Source organism: Oncorhynchus clarkii, chromosome 28, assembly GCF_045791955.1.
Source record: "Oncorhynchus clarkii lewisi isolate Uvic-CL-2024 chromosome 28, UVic_Ocla_1.0, whole genome shotgun sequence".
Lineage (NCBI taxonomy): Eukaryota > Metazoa > Chordata > Actinopteri > Salmoniformes > Salmonidae > Oncorhynchus > Oncorhynchus clarkii.
Window position 1 is genome coordinate 39,207,920 of NC_092174.1, and position 16,003 is coordinate 39,223,922.

At 42.2% G+C, this 16,003-nt stretch overlaps 2 protein-coding genes across 11 annotated transcripts in view; both read left to right on the forward strand.

Annotated features, from left to right (window-relative positions):
- Positions 1-2,572, forward strand: part of LOC139387474 (kinesin-1 heavy chain-like) — a 41,533-nt gene extending 38,961 nt beyond the window's left edge. For both annotated transcript variants that reach the window (XM_071133710.1, XM_071133709.1), the window contains exon 26: positions 44-2,572. The gene's annotated coding sequence lies outside the window, so the exon portion shown is untranslated. The remainder of the gene's footprint in view (positions 1-43) is intronic.
- A 763-nt stretch (positions 2,573-3,335) lies between these two features.
- Positions 3,336-16,003, forward strand: part of LOC139386830 (rho GTPase-activating protein 12-like) — a 117,525-nt gene continuing 104,857 nt past the window's right edge. For 2 of the 9 annotated variants that reach the window (XM_071132666.1, XM_071132667.1), the window contains exon 1: positions 3,414-3,606. The gene's annotated coding sequence lies outside the window, so the exon portion shown is untranslated. Of the gene's footprint in view, positions 3,607-16,003 lie in introns of all 9 variants that reach the window. The other 7 variants (XM_071132668.1, XM_071132673.1, XM_071132671.1 and 4 more) reach the window with 7 other exon arrangements.

A 16,003-nucleotide genomic window follows, 5' to 3' on the forward strand; every position in this document is an offset into this window, starting at 1 on the left:
TGCTAACGGTTACTACCCATAGAGTCAGCTCTATGGCTAACAGTTACTACCCATAGAGTCAGCTCTAATGCTAACAGTTACTACCCATAGAGTCAGCTCTAATGCTAACAGTTACTACCCATAGAGTCATCTCTAATGCTACCAGTTACTACCCATAGAGTCAGCTCTATGGCTAACAGTTACTACCCATAGAGTCAGCTCTAATGCTAACAGTTACTACCCATAGAGTCAGCTCTAAGGCTAACAGTTACTACCCATAGAGTCAGCTCTATGGCTAACAGTTACTACCCATAGAGTCAGCTCTAATGCTAACAGTTACTACCCATAGAGTCAGCTCTAATGCTAACAGTTACTACCCATAGAGTCAGCTCTAATGCTAACAGTTACTACCCATTGAGTCAGCTCTAATGCTAACAGTTACTACCCATAGAGTCAGCTCTAAGGCTAACAGTTACTACCCATAGAGTCAGCTCTATGGCTAACAGTTACTACCCATAGAGTCAGCTCTAATGCTAACAGTTACTACCCATAGAGTCAGCTCTAAGGCTAACAGTTACTACCCATAGAGTCAGCTCTATGGCTAACAGTTACTACCCATAGAGTCAGCTCTAATGCTAACAGTTACTACCCATAGAGTCAGCTCTAATGCTAACAGTTACTACCCATATAGTCAGCTCTAATGCTAACAGTTACTACCCATAGAGTCAGCTCTAATGCTAACAGTTACTACCCATAGAGTCAGCTCTAATGCTAACAGTTACTACCCATAGAGTCAGCTCTAATGCTAACAGTTACTACCCATAGAGTCAGCTCTAATGCTAACAGTTACTACCCATGGAGTCAGCTCTAATTCTAACAGTTACTACCCATAGAGTCAGCTCTAATGCTAACAGTTACTACCCATAGAGTTAGCTCTAATGCTAACAGTTACTACCCATAGAGTCAGCTCTAATGCTAACAGTTACTACCCATGGAGTCAGCTCTAATGCTAACAGTTACTACCCATTGAGTCAGCTCTACGGCTAACAGTTACTACCCATAGAGTCAGCTCTAATGCTAACAGTTACTTACTACTTATCGGTAGATTTCTGTGGATTGCTGTACTGTATCTGTCTGTAAATTGGATCTGGATTGGTTGGTTGGGATGGCAGTGTTTGATTGGCCCACCTTTGCCACTGATCAGCCAGTCAGATGAGCGGGGCCTTGGGTTAGGAAGGAGAGAATAGGGTATCCAGTTTTATATTTCCCCCACTGATGGTAAAGGTTAGGATTCGGGGAAGGGAAGCTGATCCTAGATCTGTACCTAGGGAAAACGTCACCCTGGAGCAGGTGGGGAACATAGTTTGGTTTAGTCTGCTGGTAAACTAAGGCTTTGTGTGAAATACCAGCCTATTCCCTATATAGTGGGCTTTCATACTCAGCCTATCCTAAAGAATATGGGTTATTCATCAAATATCTAGTCAGGAGCCAAGGACTATACAGATAGATTTGACACTTCTTCTCTTGCATTTTTTTAAATGTCTTCCCGAATCCCCTTATATATGAGAGTCAAATGTTTTCTCTTGATTTTATGTCCTGGTGTAAATTCTGAAACATTTGCAAAAACATTGCTGTGATTGTAGCTCAGCATGAATCAAACCAGCGACATCTTGTGAGTCCAATATGATTATACTGTATATCAACAATATATTGTTAGGCGTGACCAGGGTTGAATCTTTTTAATAGTCTTTAGCCATGACAAGGTGATGGTTTTTATGAAATGAACTTTTGTTGTCTTGGGAGGATTATACACACAAATTGATAGCACTTCAGAACTCTTCTCCACATACACCTTTAATGTAAACCTAACATTAGGTTCCCTTTTAAAACACTTCATACCTGTGGGAACTTATGAGGGGGAAGTGTAAAGCATTTTCAGAAGTCTGATAAATGTAACTTAAATGTATGCAACTTTGTTTACGTGATTGGCATAGTGGTCTATTTGCTGTTATTAGAGGCTAGTTTGGGAGAGGCTAGTTTGGGAGAGGTAGGTAGGCTATACCTATGACAGGACAATGCTTTGCGTCTATCACGTTTTCCTCTTTCTGACGTTTAGAACAGTAAACACTTTGCAACGTGGTCTTCGAAGTGCTTCGTACCTTATCCTTACCTGCCCAGGGTTCTACTGATATGGATTTAATGGATATTAAATAAAGTCTAGAACAAGAAGCACAGTAAACAGCCATTTGTCCATGGTGTTTACCAACCAAATTAATTTGTTTGCATTGATTCTAAAGAAAAGCGTAGCCACTTTTATTACTGTGTAATAGTTACTCAACCATTTCTAATTTACAGATAAGGACAAAGGTACTGGATCATTCCTAGGGTTCTGTCCCAAATCGCATCCTATTTCCTATGTAGGGCACTACTTTGTACATAGGGAATAGGGTTCCATTTCGGACGGAACCATAGAGAACTGGGCCACAATCGCAGCGCTCTGATTGGAGGAGGAGGGGAGGTTAAAGGTTAATGATGATGTCACCTTTTTGGATTGACTGCATGTATGTGTGATTAAATCATTATGAGAAAAACATATCTGGCGTCATTCTCATTCTGTGCTCAACCCGTTCAGTCTCCTTCAAGCATTCTTATTGTACAGATATTTTTTGGGGCTGTTTCTGAGCTAATATCCTGCATTTTTTACATTTTAATATGGCTGAAGCATAATCATTTGGGTGGGCAACATGAACGTTTGTGAGGGCAATGCTCTACCCTGCACCCCCATAGATGTTGGAAGAGATCTATTGAGGCTGATATTGACTAGTGTTCAAAAGTGATACAAATGAACTTTATCAGCATAAAACCTTTTTCCAATGTTGCATTACACCATATTTGTTATATTTCTCCCGCCACTGAGAATTATTAGTGATTATTGAAATCACTTCTTGATGTGTATACCATGTCCTACCAACCATTTTGGAAGCCTCCATACTGCCCTACAAAGGCAAAACGCAGCAACTACATTTTATTTTTACGGCAAAATCTGACTTCAATCTAGACTCTAGACAGACAGCAATTTCTGATACTCCATGATATATTCTGATCAACTGGCTTGTTCTTGTGTCAGGAAACTAAATACCACATTAATCAGATAAAAATACCTGGCCATTACAACAGACCAAAGACATTTGACCAAATTCGTAGTTACTGCGTTTTGCATTTGTAGGGCAGCATACATTTCAGTTGTAATAGAAGCAGTTTCAAAATGCACCATTGCTCGCCGAAGGTGTTTGGAGCCCTTTTCCCTTGCGCCACAAGGTGGAGCCAGTCTACCAACACCTCCCTCAAAAATAGTTGCGGACTGTGTTGAGCGGTAGGAGGCTGACGAAACTGGCAGATAGGCAAAAGCGGGAGCGAGCGCAGACGGGAACGTCAGGGAAAAGTGGAACAAGGCGGAGAAAGTGTGTAGTTAGTGCGGATACCTTGCTAGAAGTGTCGTAACTGATGACGGTGTAGTGTCCACAGGGAAGTCGAGGCGAAAAGATAAGACGAAAAGTTTATGGAATTATACCCTCTCCACAATTGCTTACTTTGACACAACAAGGATTATTACAGCCTGAAGACAAGGTATGTCGAGTCTGACTGGTTGTCTTTCCCAGGAGAATGAAACATGTATTATTTTCTGTTCTAGTTTGCTAGGTAGTTAATCCTGCTAACTAACTAACTAACTAACTAGCGCGTCTTCCCACACATTGAGTTTTGCTTTCAGCGAGTAAAACGAGCCACTGGCCTTCTGAAATAAGAAGCAACCTGTTCCGACTCGCTGATCCACGGAACGATAGATTCAGGTGGTTGGATATTACTTGCACCTGGCGTTAGGAGGAAACACCAAACCAGGTAGACTTCCTTATTTCGTGCCCTTAGAATGTGAAATAGAGAAATATTGTACGTTGTTACTCCTAATAACACCACACTAGCTACCTAACCTAGGGGGGAGAGGAGGCATAAATATTCCAGGAAGCTGCTCAGTGGCTTCTTGGCTGGAAAACCGACGTTGCATTCCATTGAATTCTACGTCGGGCACAAATGAGTTACCTCACACGACCTCTACAAGCCATAATGTTGAATAAAATTATATATTTTTCATACATTACCGGTTGTCCGTGCGGTTGGTCCTTTTTGGCGGTAGGTCATGTGAGACAGTATACCCACAGGAAAGTATCATTAAGGCAACTTTTCAAACCACTGGTAGTGTTTTCAGATGTATATTACATGAAGCACGCACACAATATTAAAGTACATGCGGGAGATGCATGGTGCACTTGTTTACATGGTTCTGCGCGTGTTTCAGGTGATAGAAATGTGAACCCACTTCCCCGTAGAAAGGTTTTAAAATTCTACTTTTCTGTGGATCTATTGTCACATTCCAACCGAACAACAGCACAGACAACTGGTAAAGTACATTAAAATATCATTTTAATTAAACATTCTGGCATGCAGAGGTGAGAGGAAACTTTCCTGATTCAAATGCTCATTTCTGCTCGATGTTGAATTAAATGCAGTTCAAAATCAGGTGTCCGGGCAACTTCTTGGCATGTTCCTACATGAAGAAGTACCCATAACTAGTAAGACAACTGCAGCTTGCTAACAAAATAGTTTATTTGGTGTTATACACAATCGAATCGAGTTACATTACCTTCATTAAGAATTCATACCCCTTGACTTATTCCACATTTTGTGTTACAGCCTGAATTCAAAATGGATTAAATTACTTTTTTTCTCACCCATCGACACAAAATACCCCATAATGACAAAGTGGAAAAAGTGTATTTATTATTGAAAATTCAAAGCATCTAATTTACATAAGTAATCATATCCCTGGCCCTGAGTCAATACATGTTAGAATCACCTTTGTCAGTGATTACAGCTGTGAGTCATTCTGGGTAAGTCTCTTAAGAGCTTTGCACACCTGGATTGTACAATAATTGTCCATTTATTATTTTCAAAATTCTTCAAGCTCTGTCAATTTGGTTGTTGATCATTGCTAGACAATCATTTTAAAAGTCTTGCCACAGATTTAAGTCAAAACTGTAACTCGGCCACTCAGGAACATTCACTGTCTTCTTGGTATGCAGGTCCAGTGTAGATTTGGCCTTGTTCAGTCCTACTGAAAGGTGAATTCATCTCCCAGTGTCTGGTGGAAAGCAGACTGAACAGAGTTTTCCTCAAGGATTGCTTAGCGCTATTCTGTTTCTATTTTTGTCCTGAAAAACACCCCAGTCCGATTACAAGCATACCAATAAGTTCTTCCTAAATATTTCCAAAACTAAAAGCATTGTATTTGGGACAAATCATTCACTAAACGTTAAACCTCAACTATGTCTCGTAATGAATCATGTGGAAATTGAGCAAGTTGAGATGACTAAACTGCTTGGAGTAACCCTGGATTGTAAACTGTCATGGTCAAAACATATTGATACAACAGTAGTTAACATGGGGAGAAGTCTGTCCATTATAAAGTGCTGCTCTGCCTTCTTAACAGCACTATCAACAAGGCAGGTCCTACAGGCCCTAGTTTCTACCTTCTTAACAGCACTATCAACAAGGCAAGTCCTACAGGCCCTAGTTTAACAACACTATCCACAAGGTAGGTCCTACAGGCCCTGGTTTCTACCTTCTTAACAACACTATCAACAAGGCAGGTCCTACAGGCCCTAGTTTCTACCTTCTTAACAACACTATCAACAAGGCAGGTCCTACAGGCCCTGGTTTTGGTGCACCTGGACTACTGTTCAGTAGTGTGGTCAGGTGCCACAAAGAAGGATTTGTGAAAATTGCAGTTGGCTCAGAACAGGGCAGCACGGCTGGCCCTTAAAAGTACACGGAGAGCTAACGTTACTGACATGCATGTCAATCTCTCCTGGCTCAAAGTGGAAGAGAGATTGACTTCATCATTACTTGTTTTTGTAAGATGTGTTGACAAGCTGAATGTACCGCGCTGTGTGCTAGTAGTTTAAACAGACCGCTCGGACACCCCACAAGACAGAGTGAGAGGCAGGGAGGCAGACTATGGGAGGGACACAGTACTACATAGAGCCATGACTACATGGAACTCTATTCCACATCAGGTAACTGAATTCAAGCAGTAGAATCATATTTAAAAAGCAGGTAAAAATACACCTTATGGAACAACAAGGTCTGTGAAGCGACACACAAAGGTACAGACACATGCATACGCACACATTGTGGTATTGTTGTATGGAGGTATTGAACATGTTGTGGATGTGTGGTGGTGTAGGGACGTTATATGATGGAATCTTTTGATCTTTAGCTCATTCAGTACAAACATAGTTCACTGTTTTATCTGTTGTTTTATATGTAATGTGGAAGCTTTGGTCTGTTTGGACCCCAGGAAGAGTAGCTACTGTCTTGGCGGGAACTAATGGGGATCCATGATAAATCCACATAACATGACGCAGCCGCTACTATTCTAGAAAATATGAAGAGTGGTACTCAGTAATGTGTTTTATTGGATTTGACCCAAATCTGTGGTACTCAGTAATGTGTTTTATTGGATTTGACCCAAATCTAACACTTTGTATTCCAGACAAAAAGTGAATTTCTTTGTCATATTTTGTTGTTGTTGTTGTTGCAGTTTTACTTTAGTGCCTTGTGTTGAAAACAGGATGCATGTTTTGGAATATTTCTTATTCTGTTCACAAACTAGCCACCAAATTAATCACTGTAACCAAAAAACATTTGGAAAGTTTGAGGTGAGGGAGAAAGTGTGGTGGAACAAGTATTAGCGTTGTTAAGTATCATTCTAACTGTATCGACTTGTCCGTTAGCTAGCCAGAGAAATGTTGAGCAACATTAGACAACTCACCTGATCAAACAATTTAGTTTAATGTGTGAGAATTAGCTTGCTAATAAAGTCAGACAGCTAACGTTACAACATCAGATGAGCTAACATTAGTAACCTAACCAATTCGCTATTGTATTAACTATACGACTCCTTGCCGTTCTTCAAGTTATAACGCGTTTAGTTGCTCACTGGACCCCGGCAATCTGTGTGACACGTTAACTAGCTAACAAACTAACCTGTCTATTAACTAATCTTTTCCCTCTACAGTATGTGGTTCATTTTCAGAATGAGAGAATTAGGTGAAAATGAGGCGTTGCTTGTTAAACAAGTGGGATCAAGTGTAGCTGGAGCAGGGCCTGGTTTAAGATGGATGCCACTATAGAGGTGAAAGGAACACCACACACTTTCCCTCTTTCTCACTTTTGCTGACACATTGTAGAACAGATGTCCACAGGCAGAACGTGTACAATGTAATAATGTGCAGTGTAGCCCAAAGATATCGTTTTTGTTTTCTTGACAGTAACACGTGTGAGTGAGGGGGGATTATCATTTTTTATACTCAGTAAACGTTATTGTTGCACACATGTAGCCTTGTGCACTTGATCGATGTCTATAGTGGCCACTATAATATAGCAAAAATAGAATGCCTGTTTCATTCTATTTCTGCTTTAAGATGTTTTTTTTTAATGTGTGTGGTAACAAGCGTTCTATTATAAAGGCTGTCGTGGTAACAAGCGTTCTATTACAAAGGCGGTCGTGGTAACAAGCGTTCTATTATAAAGGCGGTCGTGGTAACAAGCGTTCTATTATAAAGGCTGTCGTGGTAACAAGCGTTCTATTATAAAGGCTGTCGTGGTAACAAGCGTTCTATTGTAAAGGCTGTCGTGGTAACAAGCGTTCTATTGTAAAGGCTGTCGTGCTAACAAGTGTTCTATTATAAAGGCTGTCGTGGTCACAAGCATTCTATTGTGAAGGTTGTCGTGGTAACACGCGTTCTATTGTAAAGGCTGTCGTGGTCACAAGCATTCTATTGTAAAGGCTGTCGTGGTCACAAGCGTTCTATTGTAAAGGCTGTCGTGGCTAACTGCAATATGTTTTTTTTCTCAAGACATGTCATTTTGCAGTAAAGTCTTGGCAATAAATAACATTGGATTGCTTTCTTTACATGTTTTAGCTGTGAGTTAGGTTCACATTAACCACTTTTAATTTTACACACAGAGACTGATCATGTAGATTGCATTCTTTGTTATTTGGGGCGATAGGGTAGCCTAGTGATTAGAGCGTTGGGCTAGTAACCGGAAGGTTGCAAGTTCAAATCCCCGAGCTGACAAGGTACAAATCTGTCGTTCTGCCCCTGAACAGGCAGTTAACCAACTGTTCCTAGGCCGTCATTGAAAATAAGAATTTGTTCTTAACTGACTTGCCTAGTTAAATAAAGGTAACATAAAATGTAATTAGTTAACCTGCATCTCCCCCTAGCATGTTTCAGTGCAACACAAAACAAAGTATCAACTTTTTGGGCCTTCAGCACTCTGTCACTCTGTCAATTAGGTTAGTATTGTGGATACAGTGTTGTTGATGTGAGTGTATTGATACACCATCCAGTGTAATGAATAACTTCACCAGGCTCAAAGGGATACTCAATGTCTGCTTTTTTTTAAAGCCCATCTACAAGGTCCCTTTTGTGAGGCAGTGGTAAATCTCCCTGGTGTGTGGTAGAATGGGTTTTTACATTTACTGAGGGACCTGACTGTTAATTGTGTGTGTGGGGTACAGAGGTGAGGTAGTCATTCAAAAATCATGTTAAAGACTATTATTGCACGCAGTGTGAGTCGATGCAACTTATTATGTGACTTGTTTAGCAAGTTGTTACTCCTGAACGTATTTAGGCTTGCCATAACAAAGGGGTTGAATACTTATTGACATTTCAGCTTTTCATTTTTGATGAATTTGTAAAAATGTGGGAGGAGGAAGGAACCTTCAGAAGAACCAGACTCAGCCCATCCTTCCCCGGCTAGAGAAGGATTTCGTTTATTTAGCTTGACCAGGTCATTTAGGATGTTGCAGCATAACCTCAGACATCCACAGGCTCAATTACTAGAGCGCCGTTTGGGGACGAGATGAGTTGTACTCACACCATGGCAATACCATCAAGTTGACTGGATGTCCTTTGGGTGGTGGACCATTCTTGGTACACACAGGAAACTGTTGAGTGTGAAAAACTCAGTAGCGTTGCAGTTCTTGACACAAACTGGTGCACCTGTCACCTACTACCAGACCCCGTTCAAAGGCACTTACCTGTTTTGTCTTACCCATTCACCCTCTGAATTCCACACAGACACCATGTCTCCAGACTTAAGAATCATTCTTTAACCGGTCTGCTTCCCTTCATCTACACTGATTGAAGTGGATTTAACTAGTGACATAAGGGATCATATCTTTCACCTGGTCAGTCTGTCTGTCATGGAGAGAGCAGGTGTTCTTAATGTTTTGTATACGCAGCAGTGGTGTAAAGTACTTCAGTAAAATACTTTAAAGTACTACTTAAGTAGTTTATTGAAGTATCTGTACTTTACCTGACTATTTATATTTTTGACAACTTTTACTTTTACTCTACTACATTACTAAATAAAATAATATACTTTTTTTATCCATTCATTTTCCCTGACACCCAAAAGTACCTGTTATATTTTCAATGCTTAGCAGGACAGGAAAAGAGTCCAATTCACACACTTATCAAGAGAACATCCCTGATCATACATACTGCCTCTGATCTGGCAGTAGGGATGACCGGAAAATCCCCCCCCCCAAAAAACAATATGGTGCCGTTTGCTTTATATAAACCATTTGAAATGATTATACTTTTTCTTTTCATACTTAAGTATATTTTATCAATTACATTTACTTTTGATACTAAACCAAATACTTTTAGGCTTTTGCTCAAGTAGTATTTTACTGGCTGACTTTCACTTTTACTTGAGCCATTTTCTGTTAAGGTATCTTTACTCTTTACTACTCAAGTATGACAATTGGATTCTTTTTCCACCACTGATACTCAGTGTATATTTAAGCAATAATGCACTAGGGGGTGTGGTATATGGGGGTGTGATATATGGGGGTGTGGTATATGGTGGTGTGGTATATGGCCAATATAGCACATGTTTAGGGCTGTTCTTTGGCACAAAGCCTACTGCCATCAGGTCTGTACCCTTTCATTCAGTAGAATTCTGTAAACTGTTCTGTATTTTTTCACCCAAATAACAATAAACTTTGCTGATTGATGTATTGTTTTTTTTCTTACAGTATTTAACAAACTTGAAAGTACTTTTTTAGGAGAGAGTTGGTCTGTGAGCAGGCAAGCAGGTTGCGCACGGCAGCTTGAAATTATTTGATTGACAGTTCTGGTTGCCTAGTGATGGAATTCAGAAGCAGCATTCCTGTTACAGACAAGTAAAATGTCCATTCACATCACCGGAGAAGGTTTGGCATTTTAAAAACCCGTAATGTAGCCTACCCTAACAGACAGACAGACAGACAGACATGCTGTAGCAGAGGTGCGTTTAACGGGCCACGTTCCATTATGTCTGGAAAGCGTAATGAATACATGCTACCGATAGCCGTCTGTAATGAGGCAAAATGAAGAGAAGGATATTCTGTCCTTGCAGGACTGTCCCTGAAGAGAAGGATATTCTGTGCTTGCAGGACTGTCCCTGAAGAGAAGGATATTCTGTGCTTGCAGGACTGTCCCTGAAGAGAAGGATATTCTGTGCTTGCAGGACTGTCCCTGAAGAGAAGGATATTCTGTGCTTGCAGGACTGTCCCTAAGACATCGGTACCATGAATACGATAGGATACACACAGACCTCCATTATTAGCCGGAGAGAGGGAGGCAGACGAAAGATGCTCATATGTTTTGGTAATCTGCGTCTCGCAATGTCTTTTCATTCATGCCTTAAATTCACCAAGTAGCCTAAAGTTCACCTCCTCTCTGGTTTTATTTCAATTACAGTCTTCCCCCAGGCCTTTATAACCGATCGTTTAAAACATGGAAAACAATGTTTAATGATAACTGAAGTGTGATTTCAATGAAGTGGGGGGGGGGACATAAAAACATGTGGTAATGCAGACACCAGCCGTGCATCAGTCATTACCACGGTGTCTGGCATTGGTTATTAGATGAAGAGACAGGGTCCTGGTCAAACGTAGTGCACTACGTAGGGAATAGGGTGCTATGGGTCCTGGTCAAACGTAGTGCACTACATAGGGAATAGGGTGCTATGGGTTCTGGTCAAAAGTAGTGCACTACATAGGGAATAGGGTGCTATGGGTCCTGGTCAAACGTAGTGCACTACATAGGGAATAGGGTGCTATGGGTCCTGGTCAAACGTAGTGCACTACATAGGGAATAGGGTGCTATGGGTTCTGGTCAAACGTAGTGCACTACATAGGGAATAGGGTGCTATGGGTCCTGGTCAAACGTAGTGCACTACATAGGGAATAGGGTGCTATGGGTCCTGGTCAAACGTAGTGCACTACATAGGGAATAGGGTGCTATGGGTTCTGGTCAAACGTAGTGCACTACATAGGGAATAGGGTGCTATGGGTCCTGGTCAAACGTAGTGCACTACATAGGGAATAGGGTGCTATGGGTTCTGGTCAAACGTAGTGCACTACATAAGGAATAGGGTGCTATGGGTTCTGGTCAAAAGTAGTGCACTACATAGGGAATAGGGTGCTGTGGGCTCTGGTCAAAAGTAGTGCACTATATAGGGTGCTATTTGGGATGCTACCACAGAGTCCCAGCATTCCTAACTTGGCCTGACTTATGTCCTCTAGCTATTCTCTCTGTGACCCTTGTTTGTGTTCCATTGAAACTGCCCCTCCCTCCATGTCCCACCCCATTATACGTAATCCTCTTTGTTCCTGGAGGAACATAGGGCGGGCCCTAAAGCACCTCCACTGTAAATCCCATCCCCTTATTGTTACAGAATACAAGTGGCCTTTAAAAGTCAATGCTGTGTCTTTTGGCTCTCTGCAGGCAGACCGATGCGGATCAAAGCCGTGTTAATGTGTGGTAGTTGTTCCTGTAGACCACATATGTCAGAGTCAAGGCCCGCGGGCCACATCCGGCCCGCAAGAAGGTTTTTTACGGCCCCTGGGATGATCTTGATTTATTATTAGAACCGGCCCGCAGCAAGCCGGCAGCCCGCAGATCTTTTACACGCACCAATACTACATTTCCCACAATGCAAAGGTGACGCACCGAGCAGTAGGCTGCTTCATTTCAATATTTATTGGCACAGCAGTCGTCAGCATCACAGTAAAATTAACTTTCAGATACCCATCAAAAATGGCAAAACGGAAGGTGGATACTGAGAACCGGGGGTTTCAAACAAGGTGGGAGTCGGAGTATATGTTCACGAAGGTAGCTGGAAAACCTGTGTGTCTTCTGTGTGGAGAAAGTGTGGCGGTACTGAAAGAGTATAATCTGAGACGACATTATGAAACGAAACACGCGGACACACACGCGGACGCAACTGTCAAGGCCAGTTTTATTTTGGCAGAAGAGATCGCTAAATCAGCCCGGCCATTTACGGAGGGGGATTTCATCAAAAACTGCATGATTAAAGTTTGTGACGAAGTTTGCCCAGAAAAAAGGCAACTCTTTTTAAATGTGAGTCTGAGCAGAAACACCATTGCCGAGAGAGTAGACCAGTTGTCCATCAATCTAAAAGAGCAGCTTGTGAAAAAGGGAAAAGATTTTATTGCATATTCCTTGGCTGTGGATGAGAGCACCGACATTTCTGACATTGCCCAGTTGTCAATTTTCATCCGCGGAGTGGACTCCAACCTAAGCGTGACAGAGGAGTTTTTGGCTTTACGTCCTATGCATGGCACAACTACGGGGCATGATTTGTATGAAGAGGTGTCAAGATGTGTAAATGAGATGGAGCTGCCTTGGGAAAAACTCGTGGGTTTGACAACCGACGGAGCACCTGCGATGTGTGGACACAGGAGCGGACTGGTGGCGAAGATACGGGAAAAGATGCAAGAGGAAAACGCGACAGGTGAGCTGACAGCTTATCATTGTATCATACACCAGGAAGCGTTGTGCGGTAAAGCCTTGAAAATGGAGCATGTAATGAGCATCATCACGCGCACAGTTAACTTTATCAGAGCCAAAGGTTTGAATCACCGCCAGTTCAAGGCATTTCTGACGGAGTTAGAAACGGAGCATGGTGATTTGCCTTATCACACAGAGGTGCGATGGCTAAGCCAGGGAAAGGTGCTTCAAAGATGTTTCGAGCTTCGTGAGGAGATTTGTCTGTTCTTGGACAGCAAAGGGAAAGACACAACACAACTCCGAGACGAAATGTTTCTGTGTGAAATGGCTTTTCTGTGTGACATTACGAGTCATCTGAATGCAATAAACTTGCAGCTGCAGGGTCGGGATCGTGTCATCTCTGATATGTACAGTACAGTGAAGGCATTTAAAACCAAACTGACTCTGTGGGAGACGCAGATGCGGAAAGAAAATTTGAGCCACTTTCCCAGCTGCCAGACCATGAAAGAGAAGCTCTCTACCAGTGCGTTCCCGAGCACACAGTTGGCTGATAAAATAGGTATGCTTGCCGCTGACTTTCGACGCCGATTTGCTGACTTTGAAGCACAAAAAAGCAGGTTGGAACTGCTCGGTAACCCATTTGCTGTTGACGTGGAAAGCTCACCACCAAACCTCCAAATGGAGTTGATTGACCTCCAATGCAATGATGCACTGAGGGCAAAATATGCGGCAGTGGGTGCTGCGGAGTTCGCCCGTTTCCTCCCCGGCACAATGCCCCAGCTGCGCATCCAGGCTGCTCAAACGTTGTCTATGTTTGGCAGCACATACCTGTGTGAACAACTGTTTTCTTTGATGAACCTGAACAAAACATCACACAGAAGTCGACTTACTGCTGAACACCTCCACTCAATTCTGAGGATTTCTTCAGCTCAGAGCCTTACCCCGAACATTGATGAACTTGTGGAAAAGATGGGACACCACCAAGTATCACCCTCAACCTCAAACAAGTGAACATTACTGTGCAATCACATATTTAGAGTTTTTACTCAGTTCAAGTTTAAAAGTTAAAATTTAATATTTGTTTTCACTGCATGTTACTTCTCCTTAAACAAAGTGTTGTTTTTGATTAATAGATTTTTGCACTTTATTTTTTTGTATTTCAATCCAATTATATTTTAAAAATATTTCAGTTGAGTGGATGATAGAAAATTGCTATTATTGTTTTTTCTTTGAAGTAAATTTAGCCCACTTTTGCTAAAATAGAAAATATAGTCTACTGATGGTGCCTTGAATACCGGTTTCTTTCATTTAATGTTCATGTTATGGGGATATTTATATAAAGGAAATTTGTCTTTTGTGTCTGTTGAAAATTAAAGATTACTGACAGAGCCATAAGAAAATATTGCTTTATTTATCTGATCATATTGTAATATATTTGTTAGGTTTTCAGTAGGTTCAATTAGGTTCACTAGACTATATGCGTCATTTAAAAATTTTTCAATGAACATTCGAACAGTCCGGCCCTCGTCTTGTAGCTGATTTTTTTATTTGGCCCTCCGTCCATTTGACTTTGACACCCCTGCTGTAGACAATGGCTCCAGAAACGGCCTTCGACTTCCTTCAAGCTGCACGCAGAGACATACAAATTATAACCATCAATTAATCTGCCTGGGTTTGTAGAAAAACGGGTTTAATTGCCCAAATGTCACACTGTCCTTTTAAGGGATGCTGCTAGGGACATACTCTGTTCCCGCCACTTTGATAAGAAGTGAGCTTCATAGCAGGTTAGGAAAGCATTTTTTCTAACCCTAACCCTTTTCGTAACCTTAATCTGAGTCTCCTAACCTTAACCTGAGTCCCCTAACCTGCTACTTTAATTCTCCTAATCTGCTGTAATAAATTCTCCAAACCAGCTATGAAAAAGTCACTTTGGTATGGAAGGGGCGTGAAACGAGTGCTTCCCTACATTTCTAGGGGTGTTTATCTGGGACAGTGCCGTCTAGATATAGGTCTAATCAACTGGTAGCAAACTGGTTCTCTGTCCAGTCCACACGGTGCTAGCCAGGCTCAGTCAGGTTGTCAATCGACAGCAGTGCATGGACTTCGTATGAGAGGCCTAGGCATACAGTAGCAACAAAAACTACCTGAACCCTTTGGAAATACCCAGATTTCTGCATAAATTGGTCATAAAATTTGATCTGGTCTTCATCTAGGTCACAACAATAGATGGACACAGTCTGCTTAAACTAATAACACACAAACAACTATACGTTATCATGTCTTTATTGAACACACCGTGTAAACATTTAACAGTGTAGGGTGGGAAAAGTATGTGAACCCTTGGATTTAATAACTAGTTGACCCTCCTTTGGCAGCAATAAACTCAACCAAGTGTTTTCTGTAGTTGCGGATCAGACCTTGCACAACGGTCAGGAGGAATTTTGGACCGTTTCTCTTCACAAAACTGTTTCAGTTCAGCAATGTTCTTGGGATGTCTGGTGTGAACCGCCGTCTTGAGGTCATGCCACAGCATCTCCATCGGGTTGAGGTCAGGACAATGACTGGGCCACTCCAGAAGGTCAGGACTCTGACTGGGCCACTCCAGAAGGTCAGGACTCTGACTGGGTCACTCCAGAAGGTCAGGACTCTGACTGGGCCACTCCAGAAGGTCAGGACTCTGACTGGGCCACTTCAGAAGGTCAGGACTCTGACTGGGCCACTTCAGAAGGTCAGGACTCTGACTGGGCCACTCCAGAAGGTCAGGACTCTGACTGGGCCACTCCAGAAGGTCAGGACTCTGACTGGGCCACTCCAGAAGGTCAGAACTCTGACTGGGCCACTCCAGAAGGTCAGGACTCTGACTGGGTCACTCCAGAAGGTCGGGACTCTGACTGGGTCACTCCAGAAGGTCGGGACTCTGACTGGGTCACTCCAGAAGGTCGGGACTCTGACTGGGTCACTCCAGAAGGTCGGGACTCTGACTGGGCCACTCCAGAAGGTCGGGACTCTGACTGGGCCACTCCAGAAGGTCGGGACTCTGACTGGGCCACAGAAGGTGTATTGTCTTCTGTTTTGTTGTTGTTGATTTACTTCTG